Below are 19,086 nucleotides of genomic sequence, written 5' to 3'. Positions count from 1 at the left end.
ACCAAAAAGAGAACAGCCCAAAATGTGAATGTATTCAAACTATTGGCAACTTATGACTGTGTGTTAGTGTGTTTTTATGCACGCACACTACAAAACAAAAACAAATCAAAACATTGTCTCTTTTTCGTACGCTCTTTCTATACATTCGGGTCGTATGTGTGTAAATTGCCGAAAAACTTCGGCACCGCTGTGTCAAAGAAGAACACATTTGATTTAGACAACTAGTCTGAAAATCAGCTGTTTTTGGCGTTGTACCTTATTATTGTGCCAGGTTTACCATTAAAAAGTACGGGAACACAATAGCTCTGTTCCCTTACGTGCAAGAATCTTCAAGTTTTACCACTTTTTACTCGGAAAGCGTTCCTTTACTTTAGACACCATACAATACATATGTGAATATGTATTGTATGGTGTCTAAAGTAAAGGAACGCTTTCCGAGTAAAAAGTGGTAAAACTTGAAGATTCTTGCACGTAAGGGAACAGAGCTATTGTGTTCCCGTACTTTTTAATGGTAAACCTATCAATAGAGTAAACTGTCATAAATTGCTTTCCCATACAAATTTGTTCAAAAAGAACGGGAACGATTTTTAGGTGATGTAATAGCACGGTTACACTATAGCTTTTTGCAGGGTTAACCCATTTCATGAGGATTTATTTAACGTTTGCGCTATGTCCCGGTCCACACTAGCGTGAATTTCATTAAAAATTTTCTTGAATTAGGCGTTCTTAAATCGAATTCCCCACTACAGCAATTTTATGATTTTACTCAACTATGGAAGTCGATCTAGAGACGCATAATTTCATGCAATTTTTTCAATGAAATCACTCTAGTGTGGACCGGGACTATGGAATTGACATTTGAAACCCAGTGGATTTATTAAATCCGGCTAATGCTTGGTTTACTCGATTTCAACTGTCAATTCCTTTGCGTATACGTCAAATGAAAACTCATCTGAAATCCATTGGATTTCGTTTGACGTTTAATCACTGGATTTGGCAGTTGAAATTGAGTGGATTTCGTAAACGTAAACCAAGCATAAGTGTAACCAGGGTATAAAAAGGCAAGGTGATTTCACCTATCTTTCAAATTCGTCGTAATTGTGAATTAAGGCCTCGACAAATAAGCCGCTCAGCTAAAGGAATAAAGAAATGTCAGAACCACATTTCAATTAGGTCGAACTTGGTCTTTTACCAGAAATGAATTAAGGCCTGCGTACATAAGCTGCTCTGCCTGATTGCCTTGCTTTCCTGCTTCATTTTTGACATAATAAAAATAAAAGAATAAAGAAGGCCGAGGAAATTTTGAACTGGGTTGCCCTTTTCTTTTTTATTCTTTTATCAGAAGTAAGCAGGCAAGGCAGCTTATGTACGCAGGCCTTTAAGCAAGAAAGCCGAGCGGCTTAAGTACTCAGTCCTTTACTTGGATAAAACCATGGGAAAATAATACAGGTACAGCGGCAAAAACAGCTGGTTATCACACTAGTTGCCAAAATGCATTATTGTGAATAAAAATACATATAAAATAATAACAAGAAATTCACAATTGCTCTGTTCCAGAACCCACAAGAAGCTACTATTTTTTACTACGATAACATTTTTTCCTTCATGTTATCAAAAATAGTAAAAATTAGTAGATTCTTGCAGTTCTGGAACAGACCAATATTCAAATTCAGTCGGAATGAAAATTGTTATTACAACTTTTATTGAAATAAAATTCATCACAACATTGTTATGAAACGAACTTTTGAACATATAGGCTGACTTCTGTTCGTCATTTGCTTTGTGTTGTTTAAACTTCGTCAAAATATTTCAGTTGCACATTCATGCATTATTCCTCGATAATGCAACTAAATGCATCAGAAATAAAATTGATATATGTTTGCTTTTTACCTGCGTTAAAAATGCGTATTTTGATGTTTTGATACACGTAGCTGTAGAACACTGATTTTTTCCTGGGGCCTAATTCTCGCATACGTGATCGATATTTTCAGTATTTTTATTACGGCATCCGTTGTCGAATACACTTTCGAGTGGAATGTTTTTGCCAGCCGCACATCTTCTGTCGAAATGATTATTTTTGTGGCAAAAACGTACTTCAATGAATCATTTTGCAATAAAAACAATCGAAATCAGATACTAATGCTTTTTTCCAATAAAAAGAGTAAAAAAACTAGACAAAAAGGGACTGTTTCTTAAAAATTAGAAATATATTTTCCAATGCCAGAATGCGATTATTATATTTTTACATAGTGGAATTTATTGCGGGTCACTATTACTTTTAATTTTTCACAATTTTCTATTATTTTATACAATTTTCATGTTTCCATTTCATTTCACGAGAAACTAGCCGCACAACAACTTGTCTGTTTGTAATATTTTGTGTTTACCGTATGCTTCACAGTTCGATAACCGTATGTATCGAAAATTTTTTTAAGTAATTTCGATCGTATAAGGGAATCCAAAAATTTCGATCGTTCGTAATTTGTCTTCGAACAAAAACTCGCTCGATAACGGATGCGAGAATTAGGCCCCTGAATTCTTATAACTTCAAAATTAGTAAATACAAAAACAACAAGTAGCTCTGCTTAAACTAATTTTTGGACACATTTAAAAACCTGAAAAATTAAGTTTCAAATTAAAAATCATTGAATTTAGTTGTTTTTAAAAGTTGGTCTGTTTCTGAACTGGAATAATCTACTATTTTGTCGATATCATAAATGAAAAGAAAAAATTCTAAAAATTTGTAGATTCTTGCAAGTTCTGGAACAGACATATTGTTTGGCACATGGTTTAAGCGGGGTACACACGATCAGTTTCGACTGTCAGTTTTGCTCAAATAATCGGTTGCTTGCCAGTGTGGCCGTTCATTTTTGTCAGTCATCAGGCAACCACAAAATATTTTAATGTTGCTGGACAGTTTGACAGTTATCGATAGTCCATATTTACATTATTTTCCTTGCGGCAATTGCCAGTTTGAAGGAGACCCTTTGCCTCTTAGTACCATCTCTCACCGACAAACTGACAATTGTCGCGAGGAAAATTGCCTTATATAAATATGGACATATTTCCGAAAAATCGTCAGTCAAAACTGTAGTGGGATTCTGTAACTCATTTCTGCTGTTACCGACAAAAATCGGTAAAATTAAATCGCAAAATTATGACTAAAAACATAAAGAAAAGTTGGCGTAACTGTGTCGGTAGAGGCTAGCGACTACTTTTTATTCATCGTTAACTTACCGAAAAATTTCGTTAATTATTGAAATTATAAGCATTTTAATTATAGCGACAATTATCGATAACAGCAAAAATCAGTCACAGAATCCCACTACAGATCTGTGTACCCCGCTTTAATTAGAAATGTTTGGTAAAACTTTGTGTCAATTTAGTTTTTTTAATGTTCCAAAACTTCAAAACAATATACACAATTGCTGTTTCAGAACCTGCAAGAATCTACAAATTTTTACTAAGATTTTTTACTAACAATTTTTCCTTAAGCGGGGTACACACGATCAGTTTGGACTGACAGCTTTGCTCAAATAATCGGTTGCTTGCCAGTGTCGCCGTTAATTTTTGTCGGTCATCAGGCAACCACAAAATATGTTGGTGTTGCTGGCCAGTTTGACAGTTATCGATATTTGCAAAAAATCGACAGTCAAAACTGATCATGTGTACCCCGCTTTAATATATATGCTCTGTTCAAGAACCTGCAAAATACTATTTAAACTACGATAACATTTTTTCCTTTGTTTTTGGAAAAAAAAATAGTAAAAATTAGTCGATTCTTTACTGGAACAGACCATGTCTATGTATGTATGTACTGTTCGAATACTCCAACAAGTTGTGCAAATATTTATGAAAAATAAACTCTGGTCGCTAAATTTTATAAGCAGTTGCTTAAGTATAGTACACATTGACAAGCAAAACTGACAGTCATCGAGGTCTATTTCGTGAATATCAAAGCCTAACTGAAAAATTTCTTTTGTAATCTCTAAATAATACCGTAAATATTGTATTTCAAACGTTTTCATCTAAATAAAAGATGTTATTTGCCGGAAAATTGTCCTAAAAGTACGTTGACTGTCAGTTTTGACTGTTAGTGTGTACTCCCATTTAGAGATCCCCACAAGCATCGATATCATTTCATCAAAAGACAAACAAGGGTGTACACATTTCTAAGAATTTGCATGAAACTAGGGTTTCTTACATCGATTTCCCCACTACGGCAATTTCATAAAATTACTTTAGTATGGAACTCGAATTAAGAACCCCTAGTTTCATGCACGAATACAAAGCAACTGACAATACGGAAGTGGGCCAATGTTTGAAATAAAATATGTAAAGTATAATTTAGAAATTATCAACGTATTTATTCAGCCAGACTTTAATATTAACAAAATACACCACGATATCTGTCAGTTTTGTAGGTCAATGTGCTTAAACACGAACATTTTTGCGCTAATTTAAGAGACGGAAATTATTAATGGATTAAAATTGGAGTCCATGTCGAAATCTGAACTGAAGTAGGAGAAGAAAAAACCCTTTGGCCGATAAAGGAAAATCAGATCCGCTAATATAAAATTAAGAGCGGATGAAGTAAAGTCCGTTGTGATTAAATTTAAAGGAGACTTTTTATAATTTGTGTTAAAGTAATAAATTTCTTAATATTCTTGTTAAAAAGATTTCTGAATCACATTTTAATTAGGTCGAACTTGGTCTTTAGTCATTTACCAGATATGACTTAAGCAAGAAAGCCATGCTTCTTATGTGTAGAGGGCTTTATTACTTGTGAACATACAAATATTCAAAAAAAAAAAAACAATTTTAAAATCATATTCAAACAGAACACACACATACACAAGTATGGTACATTGTTCTGCAGTTTTAGGAACAAACGATAGAAGAAATTTAAACTGACAGAAAGTTTTAGCCAACCTTTGTAATTAAACCATGGTTAACTCGACAAAAGCAATAAAATAAATAGGCTATTACACGTTTAATCCACTGCTAAATTAGGCATACCCCCATTATTATAAGTCTTCTTTTGTTATAGTTTGGATTTACCGAACAGATTTATGGCTTACATACTGTTACTGACGAAAATTGTTCAGAAAAAATATTATCAAGTACAAGGACAGACCTATTGTAATAATTATTACAAATTACAAGTTATAGTACGTTTATATATAACCGGATTTAACAAACCCACTGGGTTTCAAATGTTAATTCCATTGCAAATACGTCAAACAAATCCTCATAAGGAAGGTTAACCCGACAAAAACCTATAATGTAAACAGCCTATTATATTCAGTCGGTTACGAGAACCTGTCATTAGTTCATGGTGGCTATTGATAATTTCATCGAATATTCAGACATGGAACGTATTCCACATATCGATAACTCTGCATAAAACAAACGTTATCGTTTTCCACATTTTGCGGAATACATTTACACTAGCAACTAAAACAGGTTTTTTAAAGAAAACATGTAACTTATTTGACAGATATTCGATGGAATTGAATTACAGGTTTCATTAAAACATTTTTGATGCTTCTGTCATGATTTAACAACAAATCATTTCGTGAGAACATCCCCTAGCGGAATTTTCTACAACATACTGTTATCGATAACAATCTGTCATCGTCGTTTTTACACTAAATACACCTCGATAACACGGGGTTCTTGACTTAGCTAAAGACACAACACACCCCAATGAAAAATCTATTACAATTTTTAACACACCATTGTTAACGCCCCACTAAACTGACGCCATCTTATTTTATGTATAATAAAAAATAATTACATACAACGCAATTTCACCATATTACCATAATAGTACAGCACAATAGTCCATCGATGGAAAAAATGGAAAATTAACTTTTCTTCCTTTGTTTAAATTTTGTTTGAGTGAAGCTATTTCACAATTATGATTGATTGCATTTTAAGTTTTCTCATAGTCATTTCGAAATGGCCTAAATTAGTCGGCATTTCTTCGTTTGCAATTCATATCATATTTTTTTCAACTTGTAATTTTTCTTTTCTTCTCTAACCACATAACTTAGTAATCATCTAACAATAAAAAGACTTGCATTTCGATATTTGTTATTGTATTATTGTTACAACAGACAGAAATTTCAACAGTTCAGTATTTATATTTTTTCCTTATATAGAGATAAAATGTGTATATCAGCTTTTTCAGTATTTTACTTTTCTTTGTTCCGAGCTTTGCCAAAAATCCACGTCCAACTCACCCGTATTCACAAAATTATCTGAACAAACTGAACCAAATACAAATGACAGCACAAGAACGGGTAACCGAGCACTTCGGGTACCCAACCATCACCAAGAATACCCAAATCACATTGGTTCACTTTGGCGAATAAGTAGTTCAACTATGAGTAAAACAAGGACAAAGGAGATTAAATGATAAATATAAATAACCAAAACGAAATTAACTGGCTAAGAATGGTGTAAAGGTAGAAACAGAATGAAATACGCCGCTTTTTCACTCTCAGTTTCATGTAAAAGATTAAAGGCCAAGTACTACCTAATTCAAATGAATTAGGTAGCATTTGAAGTGGGTAGTACTTGGCCTTTAATCTTTTACATGAAACTGAGCGTGAAGAAAGCGGCGTATTTCATTGTGTTTCTACTTTAAAGGTAAAGGAATAAAGAAATTCAAAATCGCATTTGAATTAGGTAGCTGGTCTTTATTCATTTACATGAAATCGAGCGTGAAGCAAGCAATTAAAGTCATTGTGTTTCTACCTTAAGTGTTGCGCCCAAGTTTTCTATTTAATCTAGTTGAGGTATTTTGTAGCCACGTATATCCAGCTCACGTCCCCGCAGAGATTAGGCCTGTACGATAACCCAAAAATTTGAACAAATTCGTACAAATTTTTATAGTCCGTTTCCACGGTACGTCGTTCGTTCTCTATTCGTTGTTCGACCCATAACTACGAAAAAATTACTTATTTCCCCACACAAAATTCTATGAACGAACGACGATTTTTCTACGTTGTTCGGTTATGCCTTGTTCAGACTGACGGTAATTCGTTCTCTATTCGTTGTTCGACCCCAAATTACGATATAATTACTTCATTTCCCATACAAAATTTTGAGAACGAACAACGATTTGTGTACTTTGTTCAATTTAAATTACTCTCAGAATGACGATAAAATATGTCCCTTCTCTAACATATGAGAGAATTTATCGAAATAAATTAATTATGACAGGAAAAATATAAAATTTAAAATTTATTGAAAACCCAAAATTTTTTAGTAAAACTGCAAAACCTGAATGAAAAGTAAACGGTTTAAGGACTAATAAACATTCAAATCATAGCAAATTTTCTATTTTCGTTTATTGCAGTTGCATTTCTTGTCCTTCGTTTCAAATTCGGGTACAAATTTAAAAACAAAAATCAAATGCCTGCCAGAAAGTCTGTATACCAAAAAGTTATTTTGGCAGGTCTCTCTCTCGTTAATTTTGAAAATAGAAAAATATTTTTATTTGCTGAAAACACCAAAATTGTAAGAAATAATAGAAAAGATGAATGAAAGTAATGTAATTAAATATTAAATAGATATCTGAAAGAAGGACAAATAGTTTTTCAGTTCATATCAATTAATTTTACTCGTCTTTTGGACGAAACTTTCCTTAAAACCAGAAAATAAAAAGTATGAAAATATGAATCATGTTGCTATGAATTGTGTACCATGTCGTTTGAACGGGTTAATTCGTGTACGTAATTATGAGAACGAACTACGTGATTCAAATTCTAGTATGAACATGGCATTAGAAATACTCTCTGAACGACGAATAAATATGTCCCATCCCTAACAAATGAGAGAATTTATCGAAAAAATTAATTATGATATGTCTAAATTCAAAATTGAAAAATCTGTGGAAAACACAGAAATTTTTAGAAAAAAGGAAAAAGATGAATGAAAATTAATCAACTAAACATTTTATATAGATGCAGAAGGAAGATCGTTGTGTTTCCTTTTTAATTCCACACACTTTTCTTGTCCATTAGTTCAAAATCGCGTAAAAAATCAGAAACAAAAAGAAAACAAATAACTGAAAGTCTGTATACACAAACATTGTTTTGACATGTCTCTCTCTCTTTAATTTTGAAAATAGAAACATATAAAAATATATTGAAAATACAAAATTATTCAGAATTTATGGAAAAAATGAATGAGATGTGTGTAGTTAAATAGAGAAGATACATTTGAAGGAAAGTCTATTGCTTTTCCTATTCATTTAATGTATATTTTATGTGGTTTCGGTTCAAATTTTCGTGAAAACAAGGAAACAAAAATGAAGGAAATTTTGTTTATGTTTCTGTTAATTACGAATGGTGTCGTGGAAACGGGTTAATTCGTGTACGTCGTTCGACATGCGAACAACGTAATTGAAACGCTCGTGTGAACATGACATAAATAACCAAAACAAAATTAATTGGCTAAGAATGATGTGAAGGGAGAAACACAATGAAATACACCGCTTTTTCACGCTCAGTTTAATGTAAAAGATTAAAGGCCAAGTACTACCTAATTCAAATGAATTAGGTAGCATTTGAAGTAGGTAGTACTTGGCCTTTAATCTTTTACATGAAACTGAGCGTGAAGAAAGCGGCGTATTTCATTGTGTTTCTACTTTAAAGGTAAAGGAATAAAGAAATCCAAGATCGCATTTGAATTAGGTAGCTGGTCTTTATTCATTTACATGAAATTGAGCGTGAAGCAAGCAATTAAAAGCTTCGTTCCATAACTAAAGAGTGTTTACACATTTAACACATTTTGAACATTTTTCCCCAAAATGCGTTTCCGTACACCCATGATACAATGATACAAGGTAACCTCACGCTCACAGCTCACAGAGTTGTATTCGTTTTGCCGTCCCTTCATTGACAAAATGATTTTGACAAGCTTTGTATGTTTAGCTCTGTTCCAGAACTAAAAAGTTTTTACAATTTTTACGACTTTTACACATTTTGCGTTCCCGCACACAAAATTTATATGAAAATCGTTTACGGCTTTTACAACTTTTACCACTTTATAAAGTACGGGAACAGGCCATATATGTTAAAACATACATATGTCAGGTTTATTTACATTTCAAATCTGAAACCAATATAATTTCAAATTTTTAAATTTAAAATTTTGTTGTTGGCGTTTTTTCAGACAATTTGTCAATTTTGTCTTGTTTGTCCACCCGTCTGAAGGATAAATCTCGAACGGATCTGCTGATGTAGTCCAAATATCGGTCTTCGTCATATTTTTTCAAATTTTAATCAATTTCGAGAGTGGGAAGAGTGTTAACTTCTTCCCCCATAAAAGTTCAAAGATTTTCGCTAAAGTGGTGAGTACGATAACTTACGACCGGATCAACAGATTTTGTCAAAAATTAATCCTAGCAATATTTTTTCCAGACATCGATTAAGGATGAATTATATCGAGGCAGTCCTTCGAGTACCTCCAGACAAAGTTTCCTCTTAAGGGCTGTTCGAGAATAGTTTATAAATTCCTTCTGGTCCTGTTTGCAGTGATATGATGTGTTTCGTGATCAAGTCCATGCATATTTGTTCAAAGCTTAAAAAATCCAATAGCGACCAATATAAATGGCTGGTGGTCACAAAAATTGAAAGAGTGGCTGACTTGACACAGATGCGCTTTTGAAACGCAGAATACACACAAAATGATCAACAGGTAGAAAACTGGGGTAGTTTTTCCAACGGTGTGCATTTAAAAGTACTTTTACAAAGCATGTGCAACAACTGAACAATGCAGTTTTATGACGTTCCGGAAGTCAGCCAGTGACATACGTTGGTCCAACACTAGCACATCGGAACAGTTCTCTCAAACATGGGCATGGTTCCTAACGACCCAAATCTCAAAAAAACCTATGGTGACAAACTAAAATGGCAGTTTGGCACGATAACTGTTGAAATGGCTACCCAAGTTAGATGCAGCCTTTATAATCATGACTACAATATCGTATTTTTCCCCCTGGGAAGTTTTTATTTTTTTAAAGACCACACATTCATAGATGTCGGTTTCCTAGGAAATACATACTGTAAACAGATAAGACTGCAAAACTTAAGTCATTTTTCTATACATATTCTTATTCTGCCATGCCAAAAAAGTTGCAAAATGATCACTTCTCTTTGAACAAAAATGGCGCTGAATGCCTCTCTCTTTAGAAACTTTTTACACGACAAATTTGAGCGAGCAAAAATGTGCAACATGTTTGCCGGCTTCCGATTGGCTGACACGCCGACTTTGACATTTGTTCCAGTTTTTTTGACGTTTCTGCCATTTTCCGTTCCCGTACATTTTGGAAAAATGTGTGCGTTGAACTCATTTTTGACGGTTCTCTCTTTTGCACATTTTACCATTAAAAAAGTACTGGAACGGAGTTAAAATCATTGTGTTTCTACCTTAAGTGTTGCACCCAAGTTTTCTATTTAATCTATTTGAGGTATTTTGTAGCCACGTAAATCCAGTTCACGTCCCCGCAGAGATGAGGTCTGTACGATAACCCAAAAATTTGTACAAATTTTTACTGAATGCTGTTCGATAACAAAATTATCCAGCAAAAGAGAGCGAGTTTAGAGAGATTTTTGGAGAGTTTTGTGACTGAGAACTTGCAAATTTTTGCTGGGAAAATTTGTAATTCGAATCAGCTGGCTTTTAATCACCTGTTCAATGTAAAAACTCGAAATGTTAACATTTTTTGACCAAGAAAATTTCACAATTGCACATTTTCTTTAGATTCTTAAGGCCGCCATCAGACCATCTGCTTTTTCACATGTATGACATCAGCTGTTCTGTATATTAGTATACCCAAAGTGACAACATACAGTGAAAAAGCAGATGGTTTGATGGCCGCCTAAGCGTTGTTGATAGGATTAAAGCATTAAATAAGTAAGTCCCGGTCCACACTAGCGTGAATTTCATTAAAAAATTTCATGAAATTAGGTGGTTTGTTTTTCAAAATAGTCAGGCTTAATCCCATAGTTGTTGTTTTAATATTTTATTAAAACAGCTTTAATTTATTAGTGGGAAAAAATTGGCGATGTTTACCAAGGGGTAAGGCAGGGAATACTATAGTTTCAGATCTCTCCACAGATCTTCATCAGTTCCCTTGTTTCTTGTTTTTCAACAAGAAACTTTTTATACCCAAGTGTCAATTGCTAGCTCAAATAGATACGTGCGCAAAGAAACACTCTGATCGAGAATTTCTTTGGCACTACCTAAACTCTAGCAACTTCACTTGCAAACAAAACCAAATCTTTCCCACTGCTATGCGTTCTAGGGATACGTAAAACCGATTTCGCTTAATCGATTAATCGGTTATTAGCCGTAAAATCTCTAATAATCGTAGTCGACTATTGACTGTGCGAAAACCGTATAACCGATTATTCTTAATCGACTTTCGAAAGTCGGAGTCAACTATTATTCGTAGTCGACCATTATGCTAGGTTTACATTTACGAAATCCACTCGATTTCAACTGTCAAATCCATTGCTCAAACGTCAAACGAAATCACATCTAAAATCCATTGGATTTCATTTTTCATCAATGGAATTGACATTTGAAATCGAGTGGATTTCGTAAATGTAAACCAAGCATTAGTCGTAGTCTATTATTATTCGTAGTCGACTATTAATCGTGGACGACTATTAGTCGTAGTTGACTATTGGGTGTGCTAAAACCGCGTAATGGACGTACTTTTTTGTACATATGTTCATCACAGATTGCATCAACGAAAATGGTCGATTATATTCGATTATGATCGGTTTTCCGCGGTTAACGAATAATCGAAACTCGACTTTTAGTACACTCTCAAATAATCGACTAACCGAAACTCGAGTTTTAAGTTTTTCACGAAAACCGTAAAATCGAAAAACCGATTATTGCATTTCACTGTGTATCCCTAATGTGTTCGTCGATTCTCGACGAAAAACACATAACTAATTTGTTGGTATTGCATACTACAGCAATAAACAACATTTCGACGGTGCTTTTTGCAGGGTTAAGGCCTAGGTACATAAGCTGCCTCGCCTGCTGGCCTTGCTTGCTTCTGATAAAAGAATAAAAAAGCAAAGGGCAAACCAGTTCGAAATTTGTTCGGCCTTCTTTATTCTTTTATTTTTATTATGTCAGATAGTCCCGGTCCACACTAGCGTGAATTTCATTAAAAAATTTCATGAAATTAGGTGCTCTTAAATCGAATTCCCCACTACAGCAATTTTATATTTTTACTCTACCATGGAGGTCGATCTAGAGACGCATAATTTCATGAAAAATTTTCAATGAAATCACTATAGTGTGGACCGGGACATACGAAGCAAAAAAGCAAGGCAATCAGGCGAGGCAGTTTATGTACCCAGGCCTTTAAGGCCTCGACACATAAGAAGCATGGCATTCTTGTTTAAGTCATATCTGGGAAATGACTAAAGGTAGAAACACAATGAAATATGCCGCTTTTTCATGCTCAGTTTCATGTAAAAGACTAAAGGCCAAGTACTACCTAATTCAAATGAATTAGGCAGCATTTGAATTAAGGCCTCGACACATAAGCCGCTCGGCTTTCCTACTTAATTCATTTCTGGTAATGGAATAAAGAAATGTCAGAACCACATTTCAATTAGGTCGAACTTGGTCTTTGGTCTTTTACGAGAAATGAATTAAGCAGGAAAGCCGAGCGGCTTATGTACCCAGGCATTTAGGTAGTACTTGGCCTTTAATCTTTTACATGAAACTGAGCGTGAAAAAAGCGGCGTATTTCATTCTGTTCACACCTTTAGTCTTTTATCAGATATGACTTAAGCATGAATAGGTGTGTACGATAACATTCCCAGCAATAATTACTCAGTCAGTTCTAGCAACCTCTCTCAGTGAATTTTACTCTCTCAAGCAAGAAAAATTGCAGAAAGTTATCGAACAGCATTTTGCAAAAACCTGCAAGAAAGTCAGCTGTTACCGAAAATGTATGAAATTTGTTTTTGTTTCTTTTGATATTTTAAACCAAATGGAACAAAAACGTACATAAATATTAAAATTCCAGTTTACTTATTTAATGCTTTAAAGGCCTGCGTACATAAGCTGCCTTGCCTGCTTACCTTGCTTACTTCTGATAAAAGAATAAAAAAGAAAAGGGCAATCCAGTTCGAAATTTGCTCGGCCTTCTTTATTCTTTTATTTTTATTATGTCAGAAATGAAGAAGGAAAGCAAGGCAACCAGGCAAAGCAGCTTATGTACCCAGGCCTAAAGGCCTGCGTACATAAGCTGCCTTGCCTCCTTACCTTGCTTACTTCTGATAAAAGAATAAAAAAGAAAAGGGCAACCCAGTTCGAAATTTCCTCGGCCTTCTTTATTCTTTTATTTTTATTATGTCAGAAATGAAGCAGGAAAGCAAGGCAATCAGGCAAGGCAGCTTATGTACTCACCCCTTTAAAGGCCTGCGTACATAAGCTGCTCTGCCTGATTGCCTTGCTTTGCTGCTTCAATAAAAAATAAAAGAACAAAGAAGGCCGACCCAATTTCCAACTGATGGCAACCCAGTTCAAAATTTCGTCTTTATTCTATTATTTTTATTACGTCAGAAATGAAGCAGGAAAGCAAGGCAATCAGGCAGAGCGGCTTATGTACGCAGGCCTTTAAAGGGGTGAGTACATAAGCTGCCTTGTACATAAGCTGCCTTGATTACCTTGCTTTCTGCTTCAATTTTGACATAATAAAAATAAAAGAATAAATAAGGCCGAGGAAATTTCGAACTGGGTTGCCCTTTTCTTTTTTATTCTTTTATCAGAAGTAAGCAAGGTAAGCAGGCAAGGCAGCTTATATACGCAGGCCTTTAATCCTATCCACAACGCTTTAGAATCTAAAAAAATGTGCAATTGTGAAATTTTGTTGGTCAAAAATGTTAACATTTCGAGTTGTTTACATTGAACAGGTGATTAAAAGTCAGCTGATCAGACTTGCAAATTTTTGCGGGACAAATTTTCCCAGCAAAAGTTAGCAAGTTCTCAGTCACATAACTCTCCAAACTCGCTCTCTTTTGCTGGATAATTTTATTATCGAACAGCATTCAGTAAAAATTTGTACGAATTTGTACAAATTATTGCGTTATCGTACACACCTAAAGCGGCCCATAGACTATCAAATTTTGATGTCAATTTTTGTATTAGTATGTGGAAATTTTTCAATATACATATGAGAATGTGTGTGTAAATTTTATGGATTGAGGAAAATCAAAATAGTTTTGATTTTCAAAATGAAACCCAGTCAATCCGATGAATATGGTTTATTTTCAAAATTGTCAAAAAGCAATTTTGAAAAGAGAGAACATAGTGTTTGTGAAGAAATAGAACAAAAATTGAGTTCATTCATTTTTAGAGGAAAATTTAAAGATTTCTGTTGCAGATTGAAGGCTGATTGAATACTTTGCTACACACTTATTAAGCGCACACGTACATAAGGAGTTCATCGGCTGGACAAGCCAATTTGATAGTGTATGGGCCGCTTAATGTCATGCTTCTTATGTGTCGAGGCCTTAAAGGCCTGCGTACATAAGCTGCTTTTTCTGATTGCCTTGCTTTCCTGCTTCAATTTTGACATAAGCTGTGTTCCAGAACTAAAAAGTTTTTGCAATTTTTACGACTTTTACACACTTTACTCGAAAAAGCGTTCCCGTACACAAAAAAGTTGTAAAATGTTCACTTCTCTTTAAACCATGGTACAATTACTTAGGTAGAAACAACGGCGAATTGCTACAACAAAGCAACTTTTTTTGTAATGTAAACTGTCAAAATTTTCGCCAAATGGTTTCTTGTTGTCTCTTTTTATCGCTTGTGTTTGTACAGTGAAGTGAACACATGCTATCTCTTACTTACCGAATCATATGGTTTTTGTTTTGATTTTTCACGGCGAATTTCTAGTTTTTTGACGTTTTAGATTCGATCAGCTGGGCTGAGGCATCTACCTAAGTAATTGTAACATGTCTTTAAACAAAAATGGCGCTGAAAGACGCTCTCTTTAAAAACTTTTTACACGACAAATTTGGGCGAGTAAAAAAATAGTAACATTGTTGCCGGCGTCTGATTGGCTGATACGCCGACTTTGACATTTGTTCCAGTTTTTTTTGACGTATTTTCCATTTTTCCGTTCCCGAACTATTTCAAAAAACTTGTGTGTGACAACAAATTTTTTGCGGTTCTCTCTTTTACGAGTTTTACCATTAAAAAGTACGGGAACGAAGCTATAATAAAAATAAAAGTATAAAGAAGGCCGAGGAAATTTCGAACTGGGTTGCCCTTTTCTTTTTTATTCTTTTATCAGATATAAGGGTTAGTTTACACTATATGTAAATATCATATGACATGAAATTTTCCATCATTATATAGCCGCTAATATGTGCAATATTGGGGATTTTCCTTACGCCATTTACTTTGTGCGTCCACACCACCAAAAATGTAATAAAATTACGTCTCCACATTGCCTGCGTGCGTAGATACGGAGTGTTTTTATTTCGTGTCATATGACATTTACATATAGTGTAAACTACCCCTAAGCAAGGTAAGCAGGCAAGGCAGCTTATGTACGCAGGCCTTTAACCTTCTTGATGAGGATTTATTTGCAATGACATGGCATAAATTTAATACTCTACCAGCTGGCGGAAAAATCTGAAATGTTTACCACAGGTAGATCTTTACGTCTTGATTACAAAAATATAAAGTTTGCTGGGGGGAAGTCCATACTTCCCGAGATATGGGCCCCTGAGTTCCGAAAATTCCCTTGTTAAAGTAAGAAAAAAAAATTAAAAAGGCAAAAATTTTCAAATAAATAAAATCAGCTGAGCCAGGCTGGGGTTTGAACCCACGTCCTTGAAAAACACAGGAAAAAAGTGTTGTCACTGCGTGTTAGCGTTCAGAGCCAAACTCGTAACTTTCAAAGGCAGCGCTAAGCGTTTGTGATGAAAGTACAACTAAATGGGAAAATCCTCATTGTTGTTGTAAAATACAAAACAAAAATGCATATGAAAGAAGAAAAGTTCGAGGACATCGAAGCCGCTCCACATCCGATATGTCTGAAGAGTCTTTACCGAAGACGAAACATGCATGTCACATAGTGGTGGGTGTGTGGGTTCGAATCGTCGGCTTTCCTTTTTCACTTGCATAATAGATCATAAAGCTCGATTAAAAAATTAATCTTAAAAAATGATCTTCGCCTAAAAAGGCAAAAATTTTCAAATATAAAAAAATGTTGTTTTCGTGCCCTAAATTGGCTCTTGTCCATAGGAGAAAGTCTTAAATCCCCGGCCCAAGGCCGGCTACTTAGAAAAAACTTACAATTTAAAAAAATTTTCAGATTTTTTCCGTCAGCTGGTAGAGTATTCAATTTGTTCCAGAGAGCGAATATGGAGAGAATTTTGGAGACTTTTGTCACTGAGAGCTTTTTGCAAGCAAAATTTTCCTTGTAAGAATTTGCAAGTTTGATCAGCTGATTTAAATTCGAATGTTTTTTGGCTGACTTTGCAGTTCTTGGCAAAAACATAAACAAACATTTGGTTATTAAAATAATTACAAGATAAAAAAAAACACTGTAAAAGAGAAGAGATATCTAAATAAATTATGGAAAACGACTTATTTTGTAGTTTGTGATGATTGTTTTATTTCTTAGGTATCAAATCCCAAAAAAAAACGGCGCATCCATGGAGTAGGAGGACCACTATGTGGACGCCCAGCCGTTAATTTATGATATGGAAAGAGAATTATTTTTGTAGCAATGTATAATCAAATAATTTTCGTAAACAACCATCGATTGTTAAATTAAATCTTATCCACCCAAACTTCTTGTTTGTCACATCAGCTGACTTCTTGCAAGTGTTTGCAAATTGTTGTTCGATAACATTTTGCAAATTTTTGGCTTCGAGGGAGTAAAATTAGTGAGAAGTTACTGAGAACTTGCTGAGTACTTGCAAGTACTTTTTACTTGCGAAGTTATTGTACAGACCTATTATCATTTCGACGAGAGTTTTAACAACGTTGGTTGTAATTTCGAGTCTAAAACAGCATCAAGCCTATTGTAAATAATTAATCTTAGGCCATGTTTATATTAATTATTAATTAATTGACATTTAAAACCAGGTGGGTTTGTTAAATCCTGTTATATATAAACGTTCTATTATATACATATGTATGTATGTATTTAGAAAAATGTGTACAAATAAAAACACAAAATTCATCTCTATTGGATCGATGGAATGGGTTCAAATGCTGATGAAATGATCGGATCTTTCTCGACTTCCTTTGCATTGGTTCAAATGGTAATGAAAAGATCGGACCTTTCACGACTTCGTTTGAAACCAATGCAAAAGATGCCATGAAATCAGAATGGCCCTGTATGATATACGAAATAGCGTTAAACTATGGAGATGCAGAAGAGATAGTCGACCATCTACTTTACAGGTGTCCTTGCTGCACACAAGAAGATCCGAACAACAGGGTAGATACGAAATAGATAATTTCATCTTCTTATCAGCTTGGCAAAAGCACATAACTACTCTCTTTTTTACTGTCTTTCTGTTTCATTGTTAACCACTTAGCAAACATACCCGTAAATTTCTCCAAGGTCATTCTTAGTTTGGTATAAAGGTTCTGTAAAGGTCCGCCTAAGCAAGTTTTTCCAATAGTTAAACTTTGTTGCGTAGTTTTACCCACAATTAAAACACAATTTGATTGAATTATATATGTTTTTATTTTGATTAAATAATTATTCATCTAATGAATTTGTGTATATATAATAATATTACCAATTATTTTATGAAATTCTTCATTCTTCACATGGATACGTATTTGATATTAACAAAAAAATATATATTACAAAAAAGTGAGAAAGATTCATACAAACTTAAAGAAGTAGTTGTCTTTTAGTTTTCAAAATTATAGTCTAGAGAATAAGAAACTCCTAAGTCTTTATAGAAATGTTCACATACATTGATGTTAAATATCATAAGTTATTTTCTAGAGAACAATAATGATGACAATTCAATGAAATTTTAAATTTTGTTTTAAAAACTTTAAATAATGAATATTAAACTAAATGAATGCGAGTGTTGTTGAAAACATGTAAATATTTATAAAAAGTTACACAATAATTGTAAATCTATTCAGAAAAAAACACATTACACAATACATAATTGTTGGTTAAATATATTTTTTGTTTATATATAAGTATAAAATAAATTCAGCTTTTTTCTTTAGAAAACAATTTAAATATTTTATAAAATTTGACTTTTGTTATAGGAGATTTTGTGGAGACCAATAGATAAATTTGTCTTAAAAATGTGAGCTGCTTTCTTTTTTATCATCATTTGTCAAATATATATATATATTTTTTTAAAGTAATGATATTACTAAATTTAAATAAATAAATATTTATGTTTTCGTGTTAAATACAATAACTTGGGTTCATAACGAATGCAAATGGGGCTTCCACAAAAAGCATTCTCTTACATTCGTTTTTTTTTTAGAAAACAGAACAGACTTTCAAAACGCAGCAAAAATCGTTTGATTTGGTTGTGATTTTAAAAGTATTTAAAATGATATAAATTAATTATAAATTCACATATTGCATTACAATGCTTCGATGTGTATCACTGCTATGGAAATAGGATGCTAAAGTCTTTAACAGAGCCAATTGCATTTTGAAAGTCAGTCCATATTCAACTTTTTTTATCCAAAAACAAAAAAAAACGGTTACATTTTTTAGTAATAGTCAAAAATGTATAGATTTAAGACCGGAGACTTATAACTAACTAATGATCCATTTTAAATTTGAAACAAACGAACGTATTTTTTTATTTTTTTTTTGTAATGACAATGCTTTTTTGCGAAGCAATGTATGTAGATTATATACACGCCTCCAGCTTTAAGCTTTGGAAAAAATATTACCGCTAAAATATGTATGTGTTTAAGATGAGTTTCTATAAGCTACGTACTCGTTGTGTGTAATGATCATATTTAAACATGTTTAAATAAATGTAAAAAGGGATCGGTAACATACTACATGTC

The 19,086-nt window shown here is 33.6% G+C and overlaps 2 protein-coding genes across 4 annotated transcripts in view; one reads left to right on the top strand and one right to left on the bottom strand.

The window, feature by feature from the left end:
• The window catches only part of PNUTS (Phosphatase 1 nuclear targeting subunit), a 29,824-nt gene extending 23,503 nt beyond the window's left edge, over window positions 1–6,321 (bottom strand). The window contains exon 1 of one of the 2 annotated variants that reach the window (XM_073969759.1): window positions 6,249–6,321. The gene's annotated coding sequence lies outside the window, so the exon portion shown is untranslated. The other variant, XM_073969760.1, reaches the window with a different exon arrangement.
• The window catches only part of LOC141394823 (uncharacterized), a 91,029-nt gene extending 81,008 nt beyond the window's left edge, over window positions 1–10,021 (top strand). Inside the window, exons 18-19 of one of the 2 annotated variants that reach the window (XR_012410499.1) lie at window positions 9,190–9,367; window positions 9,438–10,021. The gene's annotated coding sequence lies outside the window, so the exon portion shown is untranslated. Of the gene's footprint in view, window positions 1–9,189; window positions 9,368–9,422 lie in introns of both variants that reach the window. The other variant, XR_012410498.1, reaches the window with a different exon arrangement.
• Window positions 10,022–19,086: the final 9,065 nt, after the last annotated feature.

This window comes from Musca autumnalis, unplaced genomic scaffold (assembly GCF_047663935.1).
Source record: "Musca autumnalis isolate F117 unplaced genomic scaffold, ASM4766393v1 scaffold_2, whole genome shotgun sequence".
Lineage (NCBI taxonomy): Eukaryota > Metazoa > Arthropoda > Insecta > Diptera > Muscidae > Musca > Musca autumnalis.
The sequence above is the reverse complement of the archived record's forward strand: the minus strand, read 5'-3'. Positions and strand labels throughout refer to the sequence as shown.